This window comes from Lissotriton vulgaris, chromosome 9 (assembly GCF_964263255.1).
Source record: "Lissotriton vulgaris chromosome 9, aLisVul1.2, whole genome shotgun sequence".
NCBI classification, from domain to species: Eukaryota; Metazoa; Chordata; class Amphibia; order Caudata; family Salamandridae; genus Lissotriton; species Lissotriton vulgaris.
Window position 1 is genome coordinate 152,353,254 of NC_141697.1, and position 20,137 is coordinate 152,373,390.

The 20,137-nt window shown below is 51.9% G+C and overlaps 1 long non-coding RNA gene across 1 annotated transcript; it reads right to left on the minus strand.

The window, feature by feature from the left end:
• Window positions 1-1,035: 1,035 nt before the first annotated feature.
• On the minus strand, window positions 1,036-19,850 carry LOC147689765 (uncharacterized). Its single transcript, XR_015299761.1, has 3 exons — window positions 19,553-19,850; window positions 2,471-3,586; window positions 1,036-2,430 (listed from the first exon to the last, which is right to left on the minus strand). It is a non-coding gene; the product is annotated as an uncharacterized LOC147689765 (long non-coding RNA).
• Between the last annotated feature and the right edge of the window lie 287 nt (window positions 19,851-20,137).

The window sequence follows — 20,137 nt, forward strand, 5'->3', positions numbered from 1 at the left end:
ATCCCATTCAGACACACTCCCCCTGCTGTAATTACACCTAACAGACCACCTTTTATCACTAACAAACATATAAACATCCTTCCATCAGTTGTCCAACAAACAATCTCTCCCTTCTACCATAATAACACTAACGCATAACACACACTATGCACACCACCACACTTTGTAACTAATGTAACATACTGGTCTAAGATAAACACTCTCATGTCTACTTCATTCCCTCCTACACACAACATACACTCTACTCATAAACACATCACCACCCCCTCTACGTCACAACCTCCTCTCACAAACAATACTACACAACCAAATCCATTGCATAAAACATATACATCAGCACCCTTTTTTCACTACTCCTCAAAAGCAAAACATATCACACACCAGCACAACAAGATCTTCAAAGCGCAACACCTCATAATACTTACCATCACAAAATACAAACATATAACCACCTTTCAAACCGCACAAAGGAACAAACTCCAATGCCAAGCTTTCACTCTTCCACCACACCTAACACAGATACAGCAATACAGCACCTCTCTTCTAACCGCCTCTCATCCATTGGACAATTTAGAACATTATTACATGACCCACATGCTGCACCACCTCCCCTGACTTATTCACCTTCCGCCTTAAACACACGCAAAAAATATAAGCAACATGCCACACCTCACAACTTTGCTTCCCCATGTCTACTTCACAAAAATGTTACACCACAAAAGCAACACAGCACTCCAACTCACTCTGAAACACCATCTCCAACACATGCACATACAGACCCATCAAAATGCCTTCTTAGCATGCTGGATGAGGAACACGATACAGAACAGCTACACGATTGCTATTCTAATACAGCTAATACCAGCACTAAAAACACACCTGCTACAAACCCACACAATACTGATCACTCTGCTACCAAACAAAGTACCACTATCACCAAAGGCCACTCACTAAACTGTCTACTAATAAATGCTCGATCCCTCTCTAAAAACAAGCATCATATCTACGACCTTCTCACCAACGCAAAACCAGACATACTATTCATAACCGAATCATGGTTGGGAGAAGATATGGCTCCAGTCCTGCATGAAGCCATTCCTCTAGGCTATCAAATAATCACCCAAAATCGTATAGCCAAAAAGGAGGTGGTCTAGCTGTTGTATTCAGGCAAACAATACATATCACTAAAATTGACAACATCTCCATAAAGAATTGTGAGGCTCTTCTAACAAGATGCAATCCTACACCGTCTTCTCCTGTAACTTCCTGCTCCTTTACAGAACTCCAGCTAGCAAGGCAACATTCCCAGACGCACTTCTAGACACAGTTTCAAACCTGATAACAATACACTCCAACCTATGCGTTCTGGGTGACCGTAACATTTTGTTTGATAAACACAATATGACCCATGCAAAAACTATAATCACCGGCCTAAACGCATTGAACCTGCATCAGATTGTCCACAATCCGACACACACCGCTGGACATATCCTAGATGTCATTTTTTGCTAATACTGAACTAGTTACCTTTCAAACTATAACTCCAGTCCCATGGTCAGACCTCCACTTGCTTGTCTTACAATATAAAACAATGCTAAGTGACTCACCTAAAACTACCTTACATCCATCCACCTATCGGCCGTGGAACAAATTAAATTTGGAACACTTGGAAGCACAAATAACATCCAGTACAAATCTGGAAACCATAAATTCTGTTCAAAATCTATATGAGTGGCTACAGGAAGCTTTTGACATCCTGATACCACACAAAATCACACAACAGAACAAAAGAAAAAAAGCACCTTGGAGTAACGTAGAAATAAAAGACATAACACAACAAATTAGAAAGCTGCAACGTACCCGGCTCAAAACAAACGCCAAACAAGACGAATTTCACCTACAGAAAATTAACAGATTATACAAGTCTGCTATCAAAAAAGCTAAGAAAAGGTACTATTCAGACAGAATTCAAAATGCTAAATGTGCAAATAAAGAATTCTATAAAATACTCAATGAATTTCACAAATCAAATTGCCTAAAAGGAACTCATCCTGTTACTCAAGATTTCTCAGGCAAAGTGGCAAATCATTACACGGACAAAGCAGACATGTTGGAATTGTACTTAAACAGAAACAAAGCACCAGCACTAACCCTTGTACGAAACAACAATCCAAGAATGCTCTAATCAAGCCTCTCCGTTCCTTCCAACACATCTCATACGAGGAATTTATGGACCTGGTCAAAGCAAGCAGGCCTGCCGGCATCCCTTCTGACCCCTGTCCGCCACAAACTTTCAAGACAATTCTTTTAACAACCTCTGCTGCCACTCCAGTAAGAAGAATCATCAACGATTTCTTAACTACTGGAATATTTCCGGAAGAACTCAAAAAGTCATACATGAGCCCTTTACTGAAGAAAACAAACTTGGACCTGCTGAAGCCTGACTACTACAGACCCATTACAAATGGACCGTTCCTGGGCAAACTGATAGAAAGAGCAGCGTTCGCCCAGATGTCACAATTCATTGAAGAGAATGACATACTTTCAGACTTCCAAACAGGATTCTATCTGGGAAGAGGCACTAAATCTGCCCTCCTTGCCATCCGGGATGAACTAAAGAATACAGTTGACCGCAACAGGGTTGCTGCGCTACTCCTCTTGGACCTCTCATCTGCCTTTGACACGGTTGACCATGACACTCTGAAACAAAGACTTTATGAAGCCGGCTTAGAGGGAACTGCTCTAGACTGGATCGCGTCCTACCTTCGAAACAGAACTAATGTCATTTATACCCCACCTTTCTCGTCCAAACCGTACTCCACAAAAGCAGGGGTCCCTCAAGGTTCTATCATCTCACCCATGCTTTTCAAAATCTACATGAAGTCATTACCAGTACTGATCAATACATTTCACCTTACGTGCTATAACTATGCAGATGACACGTAAATACTCCTTCAACTGGAATGCCCCAAAGACATTGGAAAATCACCAATTTTCAGCTATCTCAGAGCCGTGGATCAGTGGATGACCTGGAGCCATCTCAAATTGAATGCTTCAAAAACTGAAATACTCACGTGTGGTGATTGGAAACATTACAACCCGCTTGCCGCATGGCCTGATGAACTGGGATCACTGCCTAAAGTATCAAAGGAATTAAGAAACCTTGGAATGACCATGGACTCCAAGCTGTCGATGAATGCCCAAGTGGATAAACTAGCAAGATCAAGTTTTGCTACTATAAAAACGCTGCAACAAATTTTCCCTCATTTGGGATTTCCACACAAGGTCCAAGCTACCATCTCCCTTGTTCTGTTCAAACTCGATAACGCCAATAGCCTCTATCACGGATCACCTTTAACGACCATGAAAAGACTACAACAGATTCAGAACTCGGCTGCCAGATTACTCTTGCATATCAAACCGCGAGAGCACATCTCCCCTGCCTTGAAAGCCCTGCATTGGTTGCCGGTTGCCAGAAGATTCACGTGCAAGCTACTTTGTATCACCCACAAAGCAATACATGGAATGGGACCACTCTTCATCAGGAATGAAATCACCAAACACATTCAACAAAGGAACCTCCGCTCTAAAGGAGCATCTCGGGGCGTGACCAAGATGGCGGAGTGAGCGGTCGCACTCTCTGCGAGCTCCCATAATCCCGAACCCCTGTACCGCCTTTATTAGCAGATCTCCCCCCAAATGGCTGGGGATCTGTTAGGAGATTGAGAGATCGCCCCGCGAAGACGACGGCGGTGCTGCTGGCTCCCGGGGCCGCCGTCCCAGAGCCCAAGGAGTGTGACCGAAGGCAGAGGCGGTGCGACGAGACGACCACAGGCTGAGGCCACGAGGTTCGGGCCAGCCCGGAGGCGTCCTGTGGTGGAGCAGTCCAATTGAAAAATAGAGTGGGACAGAGGGGTGTGTGTGCCCGGTGCTCAGAGGCGACAGACTAGTACCTGATGCTCCGGTGCGGATCATTACGCGAGGCCGAGGATGAGGCCTAGCGGCAAGCTCCCTTGAAGCGAGCTTCTTCCGGCGGCAGCCGCTCGTCGAGGGACCGGAGCGGGAACTTCCGTGGCAGATTACAGCGCCGAGCGGTGGAGTGCAAATGCCTGGCGTTCGGAGGTGAGAGACTTGAACCCGGAGCGCTAACGCAGATCGCTATGCGAGGCGGGGGATGAGGCCTAGCGGCAAGCTCCCTTGAGGCGAGCTTCTTCCGTCGGCGGCGGCTCGCCGAGGGACCGGAGCGGGAACCCCCGTGGCAGACTACAGCGCCGAGCGGTGGAGTGCAAAAGCCCGGCGTCCGGAGGTGAGAGACTTGAACCCGGAGCGCTGACGCAGATAGCTACGCGAGGCCGGGGATGAGGCCTAGCGGCGAGCTCCCTTGAAGCGGACTTCATCCGGCGACGGCAGCCAGCCGAGGGACCGGAGCGGGAATCCCCGTGGCAGACTACAGCGCCGAGCGGGGGAGTGCAAATGCCCGGTGCCCGGAGGTGAGAGACTTGAACCCGGAGGGCTGGCGCAGATCGCTACGCGAGGCCGGGGAGGAGGCCTAGCGGAGAGTTCCCCTGAAGCGACCCTATCCCAGCTGAGCCAGCCCACCGGAGGAACAGAGCGGGACTCACCGTAGCGGACTAAGGCGCCGAGCGGAGTGGAACGAGTGTCCGGTGCCCAGAGGCGAAGGACTTAGGTGGGGGGCGCCGGTGCAGTTCACTACGTGAGATCGGGGAGGCGGCCTGGCGGTGGGCTCCCCCGAAGCGAATCCTCTCCAGCCTGCCGCTGATTTGAACGGTGGAACTGGCCGCGGACCGTGATTGAGGCACCAGGCGCCCAGAGCTTAGGAAGCGACAGTCTGCTCCCCTGGGGTCCCCGCCGGCAGCATGGCTGGCAACAGAGGGAGCAAGAAAGGGGACCGGACACTACCAGAAATGCTGAATAGAGGCCCGGCGAGGCAACACAGGGGGCAACAATCGCGAGGCCACCCGAGCAGCCCCCAAGGGGCTGCAGGTGGGGAACCTCCTGTGACTAGATCTTTCCTCGAATCCCTCTTTAGTTCGCTTAGGGAAGATTTCCAAGCACTGAAGCAGGAAGTTGCAGGGGAGGTCCGGGAGGTGCGGAGAGAGGTCGATGGCCTGGGTGAGAGAGTATCTACTATAGAGGAAGCTGGTCACTCCCGGGATGAAGAGATTGCACAGCTGCAGCAGGAGGTGCTGCGCCTAAGGGATCAGCAACTCGACCTCCAATCGCACAATGTGGACCTCGAGAACCGGTCCCGTCGCAACAACATACGGGTCCGGGAAATTCCATCTGGAGAAGAGGGTGAGGACGTTGCTGGGTATCTAAGAGACCTCTTTAGGGAGATACTGGGGGAGCCGGATGATTTCACCATCAGAATAGACAGAGCTCATAGGGTGGGCCCGGCACGCAGAGCCTCTGCACCCCCCGCTGATATTTTGGCTTTCCTGCCGGACTATCCTTTGAAGGAATGGATTCTCCGTGAGGCGCAACAGTAGCAGTCCCTGCGTTTCCGGGGGCACCAAGTCACTCTCTTCCAGGATTTGTCGATAATCACACTCCAGAAGCGTAAGGCATTCAAAATTGCAACGGACTTCCTGAGGGATCACAACACACAGTACTCTTGGGGCCATCCCTTCCGCCTTATTTTTAGGTGGAACGGGACTTTACATCAGCTTCGCTCCCTCCAGGATACCTGCGGGGTACTTGGAATTACCGCAACGGATGACGCGGCCCCCACCCCTCGCCGACGTCGCGCTTCCAGGGACGGCTGGCAGACGATCCCGGCGCGGCGATCCTCTGCATCTTCTGCTCGACCAGATTCACCCACTATCCGAGTGGACATGGCCAACGCAGTCCAAGAAGTAGCCAGAGACACAGCATCTACTGAAGTTGCTCTGGCAGCCTGAATGTACTCCGGGGGGAGATCGACATAGCCTTTCAGATGAAGCAGGTTTGGGGGTTTGGGGGTGGGGGGGCGTCGGGGCGGTGGGCAGTGGCTGGACGTCCACTTGAGTAACTTTCCGCAGACTTGTACGCTGAGGACCGGACTGGGACAATGGAATTTTGGGACCGGTTGGGGGGGGCAGGGTGGGAGGGAGAGGGGTTGTTGGGGATGTTTCGGGTTTGGATTGGGGAGAGAGGGTTGGAGGGGGGGTCGGGGAGTTTTGGGTAGGGGTTTGGGGGTTGGTGCGGAAGGGGGGAGTCGTCCAGTGTACCATGTAGGCCCTAGCAGCCTCAGTGGCGCTTGTCTGCCTTGCCTTGCCCGGGCAGGGACACTTCGCTTTCACGTATACCCTTTTCCATGCCTCCCAGTACTTTTAAGGTGGTGACTCTTAATGTACGGGGCCTCAACAACCCGGTTAAGAGACAAGCGGTCCTGTCTCTCTTGGAGAGCACTCACGCTGACATATGTCTCCTTCAAGAGACGCATCTACTCCCGTGGGACACTCACAGGATGCGCTCGCATAAATTCCCTACACAGTTTCACTCTTCCAGTGCCAATAAGACAGCAGGGGTGGCAATCCTGGTAGCCAGACACTTTAAGGGGGACATTCTCCACAAGCACACAGAACACAAAGGCCGGCTGTTGGCATACCGGTTTAGGATCGGGGGTATCACCTTCACAGTTGGGTCCCTGTATAGCCCTAACGAACAACAGGAACACTTCCTGCGATCAGCGCTTGTGGATGTTACTGCTTCGCAAGATAGGCATATAATCATTGGAGGGGATTTTAATATGGTTTTTGACTCGGCCATGGACAGATCCGCACACCGCACCCCGCATGTCGGGGAGTTCTCAGCCAGGTGTAAAGCGCAGCTATCAGAAGTTGACCTGCATGATCTCTGGCGACACATGCATCCCACTGATAGGGGATATACGTATTACTCCCATGCCCATAAGATGTACGTGAGGCTGAACCATCTCCTGGTCACAACTCCGGTACGGGCATTGGTCTCTTCGTCGGACCTAGGGGTGCTGTCCTTGTCGGACCATGCCCTGGTCTCCGCCACCCTGGGCCTACCGCCGGTGACGAGTTCTCCCAGAATATGGCGCCTCCGGGACACCTTGCTGCACAGGAAGGCGGTGGTGGACCGCATTGAGGGAGCGATCCGGGAGTATCTGTACCACAACGATAACCCTGACACCACCCTGGCAACGCAGTGGGCAGCCTTGAAGGCAGTTCTCAGGGGAGAATTTTTAGCGATCTCCTCGGCTGAGAATAAAGAACGACAGGCCAAAAAGGAGGAACTCACCCAGCGTGTTAGTGAGCTCGAACAGATACACCGCAGGACGGGGGCCCCCAGAATATGGAGGCAACTTAAGGAGGCGAGGAAGCTCTTGGCGGCCCAGGATTTGGCCCGCGCGGAATATGCTGCGCTTCGCCTGCGCCATAAATACTACACAGGTGGGGACTGCTGTAGCAGACTGCTGGCCAATCGGCTCCGTGTGGAGCAACAGAGTCAAGTGGTGAAAGAAATCTTGGATCCCACGGGGGCGGTGGTGTCGGAAGACGCTCAAATAGCCGAAACGTTCCGTAGATTCTACACGGATCTATATGCCGGAGACCGGCCGGATGACGCTGCGACGTCCGCTTATTAGGACTCGGTGACCCTGCCCTCCCTGGACGCCTCGCAGGCAGAGCATCTTGATAAGGAAATCCGAATGGAGGAAGTAATTTCTGCCATCGCTAAGCTCAAGCATGGTAAGGCACCGGGTCCGGACGGGTACACATCGTTTTTTTACAAGATGTTCTGCTCGACACTGGCCCCGATTCTGACTCGCCTTTTTAATTCGTTTGCCACTCCAGGGGCCATTCCGCCTGACCTCCTACGGGCCTCACTCATGGTTATCCCCAAACCCGGGAAGGACCGGAAGCACTGCGGCTCCTACAGACCGATATCCCTCTTGAATGTGGATTTAAAATTGTACACAGGGATCCTTGCAGCCCGATTAGCCCCCCACCTACCAGGTCTTATAGATCCGGACCAGACGGGATTTGTCCCAGGGAGGCAGACGGTGGACAACACCAAGAGGATCGTTCACCTCTTAGAGAAGGCCTCTCGAATTCCGGGAGAGAGAATGATCCTGGCGGTGGACGCCGAGAAGGCGTTTGACCGAGTGCATTGGCAGGTCCTGGTGAAGGCGGGCATGGGAGATAAATTTCGTTCCATGGTTCTTAACTGCTACAAATTTCTTGACTGCGGTGGTGCGGGTGAATGGTTGCAGTTCGGGGAGTTTCAACATCGAGAGAGGTACCAGGCAGGGCTGCCCGCTCTCACCATTACTCTTCGCCCTTTATATGGAACCATTCTTCCAACGGGTGCGTGACAACCCGACGGCAACAGGGGTGCGGTTTGGGGGCTTTAAACACACCATTAGCCTCTATGCGGATGACGTCATATTGTCGCTGGATGAGCCCAAGACGGCCCTGCCAGCTTGCATCGAGGAGCTGGGCTCCTTTGGTGCAGTTGCAAGTTTTAAAATGAATATGGAGAAATCTGTGGCTCTGGATATCTCCCTTACGCCGGCCACCAGAGCGCATTTACAAGGCCAATTCCCCATGCATTGGTCGTCGGACTCAGTGCCCTACGTGGGGATCCAGCTGGCCCCTACCCTACCGGCCATGGTAACGGCTAACTACACCACACTGGGCAAGAAGATGTGGGAGGAACTTGGTCGGTGGAATCGCGGCACTCTTTCCTGGCTGGGCAGGATAGCTGCCATCAAAATGACGATCCTCCCCCAGGTTCTTTACTTGTTCCGGGCCTTGCCACTCCAACCACCGATTAGGTGGATTCCTCAGCTGCAGGCAGATCTCTCACGCTTTATCTGGCACGGCAAGAAGCCTAGAATGCACAGAGCTCTCTCCATGCTAACCCCCGAGTCAGGAGGGCTAGGAATACCGGATCTCCGTAGATACTTCTACGCAGCCCAATTACGCTATCTGGTGGAATGGAGCCGATGGGAGTCGTATAAGCACTGGCTCTTCCAGGATCAGGCTGTGGCGGGCCGACCCCTGCAAGAAATTCCATTTTTGCGCCGGCCTCACCGACCTGCGAATCTATACGCCTCCTTTGTCACCAGGGTACCCCTGAGGGTCTGGGACGCCACCGACCTCGCACATAATCTCACCACGTTCCCGTCGCCACTTACACCGCTGGTTGACTGACCGGACTTTACTCCGGGGTTGGAAAAGGGGGCATTTACCCATTGGCGAGCGGCCGGGTGCCGAGCCCTGTGTCATATGTATGGCCCTGAAGGAATTATTTCCTTCCCATAGTTTAGACAGGAATTTTCGTTCCCCGAATCAGAAAGACTCCGCTACATGCAGGCTCACCACTGGGCACTACAGCCACAGGTGCGGGAGTCGGCCGACAGACGACTCCTACCGTACGAGAAATGGCTTCTGACGCGCACATCGGACTCTAAATTGATTACAGATCTCTATCCGCTGCTGCAGCCTCTTTCCTCACACCTCTATAAGCCAGGAAGAGAGCGTTGGGAGCGGGAGCTGGGTCGAACGTTGAGCCACAAGGAATGGGAACAGATATACTACAGGGCACGACACTCAGCATACCACATGGGCCTTACTGACACTCTGACAAAGGTCTCTACCTATTGGTACTACACACCAGAGCGGGTTCATGAAATGGACAGTGTTGGACCTAGATTACCCAAGTCTACATAAGGTAGCTTGGCACAGTAGTGGCTACAGCTAACTCAAGGCGTTGGTTAAGTACTTACAAGTCTCACTCACAGTAACTCAGTGATGAACCACTAAAATAAAGACACAACACCACTGTTTGGAAAAATACCGTTACCTTTTATAAAAATAATATGCTTTTCTTGTTATACTTTTTAGTCAGGGATAAAAGACAATCAAGTTACACCTTGTACATGAAATTCAGATCACACTTCAATATTTTTCCTGGTCAGAATTTGAGAATCAAAGGTACATTTAAGGTCTGTAGTTATTCAGGTCACAATACACTTCACTAATAAATTTACAGAAAGGAAAATGCAGTCTGACAGTGCAATACGTTTTTAAAGACTCATTAGCAGGTACATTACCCCACAGCTCTTAAGCACTGCTCAACTCAACAGAATGACCTGGTTGTAGATCTTCACAGCATTACCCACCAGTAATGTGACTAAAAGGGGAGACACAATAATATTAGCAAGGTACCCCTCACTCTAATTTAAAGGCACACCTATCTAGTAGAGGATCTACTTCTTCAATTATCAATAAACTGCAAGGGTTTTTACCCAGGAACCCTGTGGTTCCCTACACAACTTCCTTCTCTTTCCTCCGTGCCACTTATGGGATGTTTTAATCAGAATTAGGCAGTACACTAGCCCGCTTTCTCCAGTCAGGCTTCCCTGGACAGTTCAGTTTATGGTCTTAGTCGCAGCCCCACTGTCCTGTCTCCTTCACCCGGTGCTGCTGCCTCCCGTCCCCACACTACCCGGCTTACTTGAAGGGTTGTGGGCGTTTCGCGGGTGTTTCCTCTACTCGCGCTGGAGCCTGGCAGCAGACGGCTGTTGGGGAAGGTCGAGGGAGGCTTTCCTGGCCCCAAGGCTCCTTACCGCAACGTCCGCTGTGGCGCTTCTGCCTCCTCAGGAGGGGGGGACGAATACCTGAAGCTCCGACGCGGTCGGCTTCCTTGTTGACGCGACCGGCTCTCCTCAGGCGGCACTACTCCGCCGGGCATGCGCGGAAGCGCTCGCTCTTCTCCCGCCTCCGCACTCACTCCAAGGAAGGACGCTGCTCTTCCGGTGACGCTGCTATCCCGGGCCTGCCCGATCCTAGGCCCCTCCTGCCTCCACAGAAGCGTTCGCGCTCAAGGCATGCGCGGCAGCGCTTCCTTCTCGGATTGACGCGGCTGGTGCCCCCGGGGTCCCACAGCCGATCGCAGCAGCGCCGCTGCTCCTGGTCAGTCACTTCTCACTCCGGCCTCTCAGGAAGGATGTGCACACACGGCGCCCTCGCTCCTCAGGTCGCTAGGGTGCCACAGACACCCGCCTTCACTACAGCTGCACTACAGCACCGGTAAGCGCAGCGCTGGGTGTGGGAAGTCAGGGATACCCTCAGTTAAGGGTGTCCTGAGAGGATTCACTGGGGCTCCAATATAGAAGGGTCTTCTTCCTCAAGTAGCTTAATGTTCTTATCAGCAATTGTTGTTTTGAGAGAGGGATCGGTCAAAGGTTGAAGGGGGAACAATCCTCTGAAGAAACTGTCAGCCTCAGAGACAAACTAGCTGCTCTCAGTGTGTCCACCTCCTCTCACCACTGCCTCACTCCTCTACTCTGGGGTCAGCACAAAATGGCTGCTGGTCACTGGCCTTATATAGGGTGGCCTGAGACCTGCAGAAGTCTCTAGTTAATTCCAGAAAGTTCCCTAATGTTATCCTATGGACCTGTCCTCCAGTAGTGTCCGTTATGGCAGTTGGTGGACACCATTTTAGGTCTCTGGAGATCCCTAAAGTTTCAAGGGGGCTGACTAGGCCTCACAAGTTATGAGGGAAAAATGGCGTCATCGCCAAGGAACACCTAGCCCCCTGACAGCATTAAAAAAAGATTCCTGATGGACATATGTAAAAATAAAAATAGAAACTCTGGGAGGCTAAGGGGGACAAAAATAAATAATAATGGTTAGAGTCTCCCCAGAAGCAGACAGGTCTAACACGCGTCCCCCCCAGCTGAAAGTGAGGAGAACTACCCAACCCCTTGGGAGTCCTCATCACTAAGGCGGAAATACCTGGATAGACCGTCTGCGTGGGCATGGTCCTCCCCAGGTCGGTGTTCCACCCTAAAGTCCATTCCCTGTAGGGAGATGGACCACCTTAGCAACTTGGGATTCTCCCCCTTCATTTGCATCAGCCAACGAAGGGGGCGATGGTCAGTCTGAACTAGGAAGGGCGAGCCAAACAGGTATGGTCGCAGCTTCTTCAGAGCCCAGACCACCGCAAAGGCTTCTCTCTCAATTGTACTGCACCTCCTTTCCCTGGGGAGTAGTCTCCTGGACAGGAAGACCACGGGTTGATCCAAGCCCTCATCATTTAGCTGCGATAACACTGCCCCAATGCCATGTTCTGACGCATCTGTTTGGACAATGAATTCTCTAGCAAAATCAGGGGCCTTGAGAATGGGAGCGGAACACAATGCTTGTTTCAAGGTCATGAAGGCTCGCTGGCAAGCCTCCGTCCAGACTACCCGTCGGGGTTGCTTCTTGGAAGTAAGTTCAGTGAGGGGTGCTACGATAGTGCCATACCCCTTCACGAAGCGACGGTAGTATCCAGTGAGGCCCAGGAAGGCTCGGACCTCTGTTTGAGTCTTGGGGGGCTCCCAGGCGATGATAGCCTCAATCTTTGCCTGGAGGGGCTGCACCGTCCCTCTGCCCACCAAGTGACCTAGGTACACCACCGACCCCTGTCCGATCTGACACTTGCTGGCCTTGATTGTCAAGCCAGCCTGTTGCAGGGCATGAAGAACAGCTTGCAGATGCTGCAAATGGTCCTCCCAGCTGCTACTGAAGACAGCAATGTCGTCCAGGTATGCAGCAGAAAAAGCTTCCATTCCAGAAAGGACCCTGTTCACCAGCCGCTGAAAAGTGGCAGGGGCATTCTTGAGCCCAAAGGGCATCACACGAAATTGGTAGTGTCCCTGAGGTGTAGAGAAGGCTGACCTTTCCTTCGCCTCCTCGGTAAGGGAAATCTGCCAGTACCCTGAAGTTAGGTCAAAGGTACTTAAGTATTGAGCAGCTCCCAGCCGGTCAATAAGCTCATCCGCCCGTGGGATGGGATGTGCATCAGTTTTGGTTACTGAGTTCAAACCTCGGTAGTCCACACAGAATCTCAATTCAGGTGTGGTGCCTGGTGGGGCAGCTTTTGGTACCAAAACCACCGGGCTAGACCAAGGGCTTCCAGAAGGTTCAATCACTCCCAGCTCCAGCATCTTGGCGACTTCACTCTTGATGCTGGCCTTCACCTTGTCCGACAGCCGGTAGATTTTAGACTTCACAGGTGGGCTGTCTCCTGTGTCCACGTCATGGGTACACAGGTGGGTCCTACCCGGGACAAGGGAGAACAGAGAAGAAAATTGCTCCAGGATCTGGCGGCAATCACTCTGCTGTTCAGGAGTTAGGGATGGCGAGAGAATTACTCCCTCCACCGACCCATCCTTTTCTTGGGACGAGAGAAGATCAGGGAGAGGTTCACTTTCTTCTTCCTCTGCTCCATCGGTTACCATCATCAAGACAACCTCGGGCCTCTCATGATGTGGCTTGAGGCAATTGGCATGCAGCACCCTGTGGGGCTGCCTCGGGGTCTTAAGATCCACCAAGTAGGTGGACTTCCCCTTCTTCTCCAAAACCTCAAAGGGGCCTGTCCAACGGTCCTGGAGGGCATTTAGCTCTCCAGGTTCCATCACCCACACCTTCTGTCCAGGCTCCAGTTCCACTGGGTGAGCGTTGTGGTCATACCACTCTTTCATAACTGCTTGGCTGGCCTCCAAGTTGTCTGAAGCTTGCTTCCACAACTTAGCCATTTGGCTCCGGAAGGCCAGCATGTAGCTCACCGCGTCCTGGGGAAGCTTCCTGGGAGTCCGTTCCCATCCGTCTTTCACCAGGCTGAGAGGTCCCCGTACAGGGTGCCCGTACAAAAGTTCGAAGGGGCTAAAGCCCACTCCCTTTTGCGGCACTTCCCTGTAAGAAAACAAGAGACAGGGTAGGAGGATGTCCCATTTCCTCCGCAGGCTCTCAGGTAGACTCCGTATCATACCTTTCAAGGTTTTGTTAAACCTTTCCACAAGACCATTGGTTTGAGGGTGATAAGGAGTGGTAAACCGATAGGTAACTCCGCACTCCTTCCACATAGCCCGCATGTACGCTGAAAGGAAGTTAGTCCCCCTGTCGGACACAACCTCCTTGGGGAAACCCACTCGGGTGAAGATCCCCATCAGGGCCCTTGCCACCACGGGTGCAGTGATGGTCCTCAGAGGTATTGCCTCTGGGTACCGTGTGGCATGATCCACCAAAACCAGTATGAACCGGTGACCAGCTGAAGTTGGTGGATCCAATGGCCCCACAATGTCGATGCCCACCCTCTCAAAGGGGGTGCTAACGACAGGTAGTGGTTCCAGGGGAGCTTTAAGCTTCACCCCTGTTTTCCCACTAGCTTGGCAGGACACACACGTCCGACAGTAGGTATCAGACGCCACTTTCATTCGAGGCCAGTAGAAGTGGGGGACAAGCCGGGCAAAGGTCTTGTCCTGTCCTAGATGTCCTGCCAATGGTATCTCATGAGCCAGTTCCAGTAGAAAGGCTCTAAAGCATTGAGGGACCACCAAGGCTCTGGCTGAACCATGGCCAGGTGCCTGGGGCTCACTGTAGAGGAGTCCATCCTCCCAGTAAATCCGGTAGCTCCCTTCAATGTTTCCTGCTGCCTGGGCGTTGGCCTGTTGCCGCAGCCCCTCGAGAGTAGGACACTCTTTCTGAGCTTCACAGAATTCTTCCCGGGAAGGACCTCCCTCCACATGCCATTCAGTAGGGATGGGTAGGTTTTCCAGGGAAGCAACATTCTCCCCTGTGGACTCCAGATCCACCTCCGCAGGTGGTCCATCTGTCTCACGAGGTGGAGATGTCGAGGCAGGGTCCTCCGGCCTCCTGTCCTTCTCCTCTCTGGCAGCCGGCTGGGCCATTGTTCCAGGCTCCAGCGTAAGTGAGCTCCCCCTTCGGGCAGACGCTGACCTTGTGCTGACACAAGTCCAGTCAGGGGGTCCCAGCATCTCAGAGTGAGTCTGGTACTCCACCCTCCTCCAAGCATTGTGCTCCATATCATTCCCTAACAGGCAGTCAACAGGCACGGCAGGGCTTACGGCAACTCGAAGTGGACCTGCAACCCCTCCCCACTCAAAGGGAACCTCAGCCACCGGGTAGTGGCCCAATCTGCTGTCAGCCATTACGGCGGGATGGAGTACATCTGGGATGACCTGCTCTGGAGACACCAGCTGACTCCTTACCATAGTCATGCTGGCTCCTGTGTCTCTCAGAGCCTCCCCTCTATGGCCATTGATGGTGACCCACTGCTCATACTTAGTAGTATTAGAGGGCAGCTGGGTCTTTGGAACCATCTCCTTATCTCCCAGGGACACTAAAGTGACACCCGCCCGCTCCCCTCCATTAACCAAAGGCATCTACTCCCCGAGCACTACACTAGTGATTCCCGGGGCTTTTCCTCCAGTGGGAGGGGGTGGTCTTTTTGGGCATCTCACATCTCCTTTATAGTGTCCCACACCACCACACTCAAAACAATGAACAACCCTTGGCTGCTGGCTTTGGCCAGGGGTAGGGTTGCGAGGGGGGTTACTCTTAGGGATGAATCCTCTGCCCCTTCCTTGCGAAGTATTTTGTGGCCCTTTTGAGAACTCCCTCTTAGTTTCCCCTCCCTCTTTCTTCTGGGGGGCGCCCTGTCCTTGCTTCTGGGGATTCCCTCCAGTCCCCTTAGTCGACACCCGGGTACTAACCCAGATGTCGCCTCCTCAGCAAGCTTCCTGGGGCTGGTCAGCTTGCTGTCCACCAGATGCTGTCTTAGTTCGGGAAGACACTTCTCGAGTAGGTGTTCCTTGAGTATGAGGTCATATAGTCCCTCATAGTCTCCTACTTCGCTGCCTCTTACCCAACCCTCCAGGGCCTTCCTGGAGTAGTCCAAAAAATCTACCCAGTTTTGCGTGCCCAGCTTGTAGCTGCCCCGGAACTTTTGCCTATATTTCTCAGGGGTCAACCCAAACTTCCTGAGCAGCGCTGACTTCATAGCCGGGTAGTAGGTCTGTTCACTCTGATCAAGGGCCAACAAAGTATCCCTGCCAGTGGGGGGCATGTATTTGTATAACCCACCTCCCCAGTGGACTTCCAGAATCCCATGGGCCCTCAGCGAGACCTCGTAGGCGGCTAGCCATTTAGCAATGTCGTCACTGGGTACATAGCAAGCCATAATATCTTTTGGTAGGTACGGTCTGGGTTCCCTGGTGTTGGTTTGGATATCGCTGCCACCATTCTCTGGTTTGGGGGTTCGTAAATTTAGGGCTTGCAAATCCATCTCTTTGATGGTCCGCTCATGCTCCAACCTCTTTTCCTCCCTCACCATGTCCATCCTGGCTAGTTCTATTCTCATCCTCCTCTCCTCCCTCCTATCTTCTAACTCGGCGTCGGTCAAGCCCCTCTCTGACACACTACTGCCCACTCTGGAAGGTGTTCTAGGACCTGTTACAAGGTTCTCCCCTCCCGCCTGGTACAGTGTTGCGGTCTCCAGGACAGTGTCCTTGTCACTCTCCTCAGGATCTACCTCCTCCCCGGAATGAGCCTCTACCCATGCCGGGATACTGGTCAGCAGCTCAACTTTTCTGGCGCCTTTCTTGAAAAACACCCCCTGCTGCTGACACCATTCCTTCAATTGGGTCACAGTATAATTTTCCAGCTCTTCCACATTTATCTCCATTTCTATTTGGAGTATAAACTGCTACACAGGAGAAATCCACAAAGTGACCTGAGGTCAACCTCCACCCACCGCCAGAAGACAATTTAGAAAAATCAAAATGTAAATTAGGAGGGCCGCAGGGAGAAAACTCCAGGTGAGGTCTCGTGGTTGGCACTGCGTTACTAATAAGTGAGTGTAAGTACAAATCCGTTATCCCACCGCTGAAACACCAATTATGCTGGACCTAGATTACCCAAGTCTACATAAGGTAGCTTGGCACAGTAGTGGCTACAGCTAACTCAAGGCGTTGGTTAAGTACTTACAAGTCTCACTCACAGTAACTCAGTGATGAACCACTAAAATAAAGACACAACACCACTGTTTGGAAAAATACCGTTACCTTTTATAAAAATAATATGCTTTTCTTGTTATACTTTTTAGTCAGGGATAAAAGACAATCAAGTTACACCTTGTACATGAAATTCAGATCACACTTCAATATTTTTCCTGGTCAGAATTTGAGAATCAAAGGTACATTTAAGGTCTGTAGTTATTCAGGTCACAATACACTTCACTAATAAATTTACAGAAAGGAAAATGCAGTCTGACAGTGCAATACGTTTTTAAAGACTCATTAGCAGGTACATTACCCCACAGCTCTTAAGCACTGCTCAACTCAACAGAATGACCTGGTTGTAGATCTTCACAGCATTACCCACCAGTAATGTGACTAAAAGGGGAGACACAATAATATTAGCAAGGTACCCCTCACTCTAATTTAAAGGCACACCTATCTAGTAGAGGATCTACTTCTTCAATTATCAATAAACTGCAAGGGTTTTTACCCAGGAACCCTGTGGTTCCCTACACAACTTCCTTCTCTTTCCTCCGTGCCACTTATGGGATGTTTTAATCAGAATTAGGCAGTACACTAGCCCGCTTTCTCCAGTCAGGCTTCCCTGGACAGTTCAGTTTATGGTCTTAGTCGCAGCCCCACTGTCCTGTCTCCTTCACCCGGTGCTGCTGCCTCCCGTCCCCACACTACCCGGCTTACTTGAAGGGTTGTGGGCGTGTCGCGGGTGTTTCCTCTACTCGCGCTGGAGCCTGGCAGCAGACGGCTGTTGGGGAAGGTCGAGGGAGGCTTTCCTGGCCCCAAGGCTCCTTACCGCAACGTCCGCTGTGGCGCTTCAGCCTCCTCAGGAGGGGGGGACGAATACCTGAATCTCCGACGCGGTCGGCTTCCTTGTTGACGCGACCGGCTCTCCTCAGGCGGCACTACTCCGCCGGGCATGCGCGGAAGCGCTCGCTCTTCTCCCGCCTCCGCACTCACTCCAAGGAAGGACGCTGCTCTTCCGGTGACGCTGCTCTCCCGGGCCTGCCCGATCCTAGGCCCCTCCTGCCTCCACAGAAGCGTTCGCGCTCAAGGCATGCGCGGCAGCGCTTCCTTCTCGGATTGACGCGGCTGGTGCCCCCAGGGTCCCACAGCCGATCGCAGCAGCGCCGCTGCTCCTGGTCAGTCACTTCTCACTCCGGCCTCTCAGGAAGGATGTGCACACACGGCGCCCTCGCTCCTCAGGTCGCTAGGGTGCCACAGACACCCGCCTTCACTACAGCTGCTCTACAGCACCGGTAAGCGCAGCGCTGGGTGTGGGAAGTCAGGGATACCCTCAGTTAAGGGTGTCCTGAGAGGATTCACTGGGGCTCCAATATAGAAGGGTCTTCTTCCTCAAGTAGCTTAATGTTCTTATCAGCAATTGTTGTTTTGAGAGAGGGATCGGTCAAAGGTTGAAGGGGGAACAATCCTCTGAAGAAACTGTCAGCCTCAGAGACAAACTAGCTGCTCTCAGTGTGTCCACCTCCTCTCACCACTGCCTCACTCCTCTACTCTGGGGTCAGCACAAAATGGCTGCTGGTCACTGGCCTTATATAGGGTGGCCTGAGACCTGCAGAAGTCTCTAGTTAATTCCAGAAAGTTCCCTAATGTTATCCTATGGACCTGTCCTCCAGTAGTGTCCGTTATGGCAGTTGGTGGACACCATTTTAGGTCTCTGGAGATCCCTAAAGTTTCAAGGGGGCTGACTAGGCCTCACAAGTTATGAGGGAAAAATGGCGTCATCGCCAAGGAACACCTAGCCCCCTGACAGCATTAAAAAAAGATTCCTGATGGACATATGTAAAAATAAAAATAGAAACTCTGGGAGGCTAAGGGGGACAAAAATAAATAATAATGGTTAGAGTCTCCCCAGAAGCAGACAGGTCTAACAGACAGTAGCAGGGAGAACACATGCTGGAGAGAGTGTGGAGGCCGAGGCACATTGACACACATTCTGTGGGAATGCCCGCTACTAGAGCCCTATTGGAAGGAATTGTTGGACGAATTTGACTCCCACTTTGATACGGAGCTGCCACGTTTCCCCGCATACACCCTGTTGGGGCTCCCGAATGGGTTGATGTATCCCCTCCGATCCCGCAGGGGCAGACAGATAGCTATTGCATTGGGTTCAGCCGTTCAGAACATTTTACTACATTGGCGCACTACCAAGATACCATCACTCACGGGCTGGCTTCACAGATTGTGGCATGTATTAGGCACTCACGGTGGCGGGGGATATAGAACAATTTAATGAGCTTTGGCAACCATTCCACTCTCTACTACTCACTGAATTTAGGGAACTCACCTGTCCTAGATATCTTCGCCTCTTGAGGCTCACTGACCCAATCCTGCCGAACCCTTGAGTGACTGAGAGATTCACCCCTCCATTTGAGGGCGACCTTGGTGGTTGTCTTGGAAAGATTTGTACACTGGACGGCGGGTGGGCGGTAGGGGGGGCAGGGGAATTGGGGAGTTGGGAGTTGGGGTTAGGGGGGAGTTTGTGAAGGGAATGTAACGCTATACTGCAACAATGCGTGTCCAGCAAGGCCACTTTGGGCTGGCCCGTGGTCGACCTATCCTCTGCAGATGTTACGCTGTGGGAGCGGCCGTGTCCACCCCGCACTAATGCTTCATACCTTCTGTATGTTTTTGTTTTTCTATGTCTGTTGCACTGAATAAAATACTTTAAACCTAAAGGAGCATCTCGCCTCAAAATCCCACCATACAAGAAAAAAACCATGGGTGGCACATCCTTCTCTGTTCAAGCAGCCAAACTATGGAACCCTTTAACCCCCAACATAAGGTCCACCGACAACTACCTTATCTTCAGAAAACTACTCAAGATTTGGCTCTTCCCCACATAAGCACCATACGCAAACAGAAATTTACAGCTTATCTCCTGTATACAAGCATTTTTTTCACTATAGATATGTACCTATCTTTGTGTATTACTTTGTATAAACATGTAAAATAATTATGCTGTTGTGAGAAAAAAAAAGTAATAAAAAAATAAATAAAAATCATCTTTGGTGTATGTGAGGAGGACCCGGGGCTTACCTATGAAACGCTGGATAGAGACCCCGTACTTCGGGAACCAGCGAGGAAACAGCATACAGGACTTCCACAATGTTTTCCTGTTTCTACACAGGAGCGCGACCAGCAGCGTGACCTGGCAGTGGATGCGACGTCACCCGGAAGGGGCAGCATCGAGCCAATGAAGAAGCTCAGAGAAGACGCGGGACCCGATTCTGCAACACCGGACGACCTGGGAGAGCA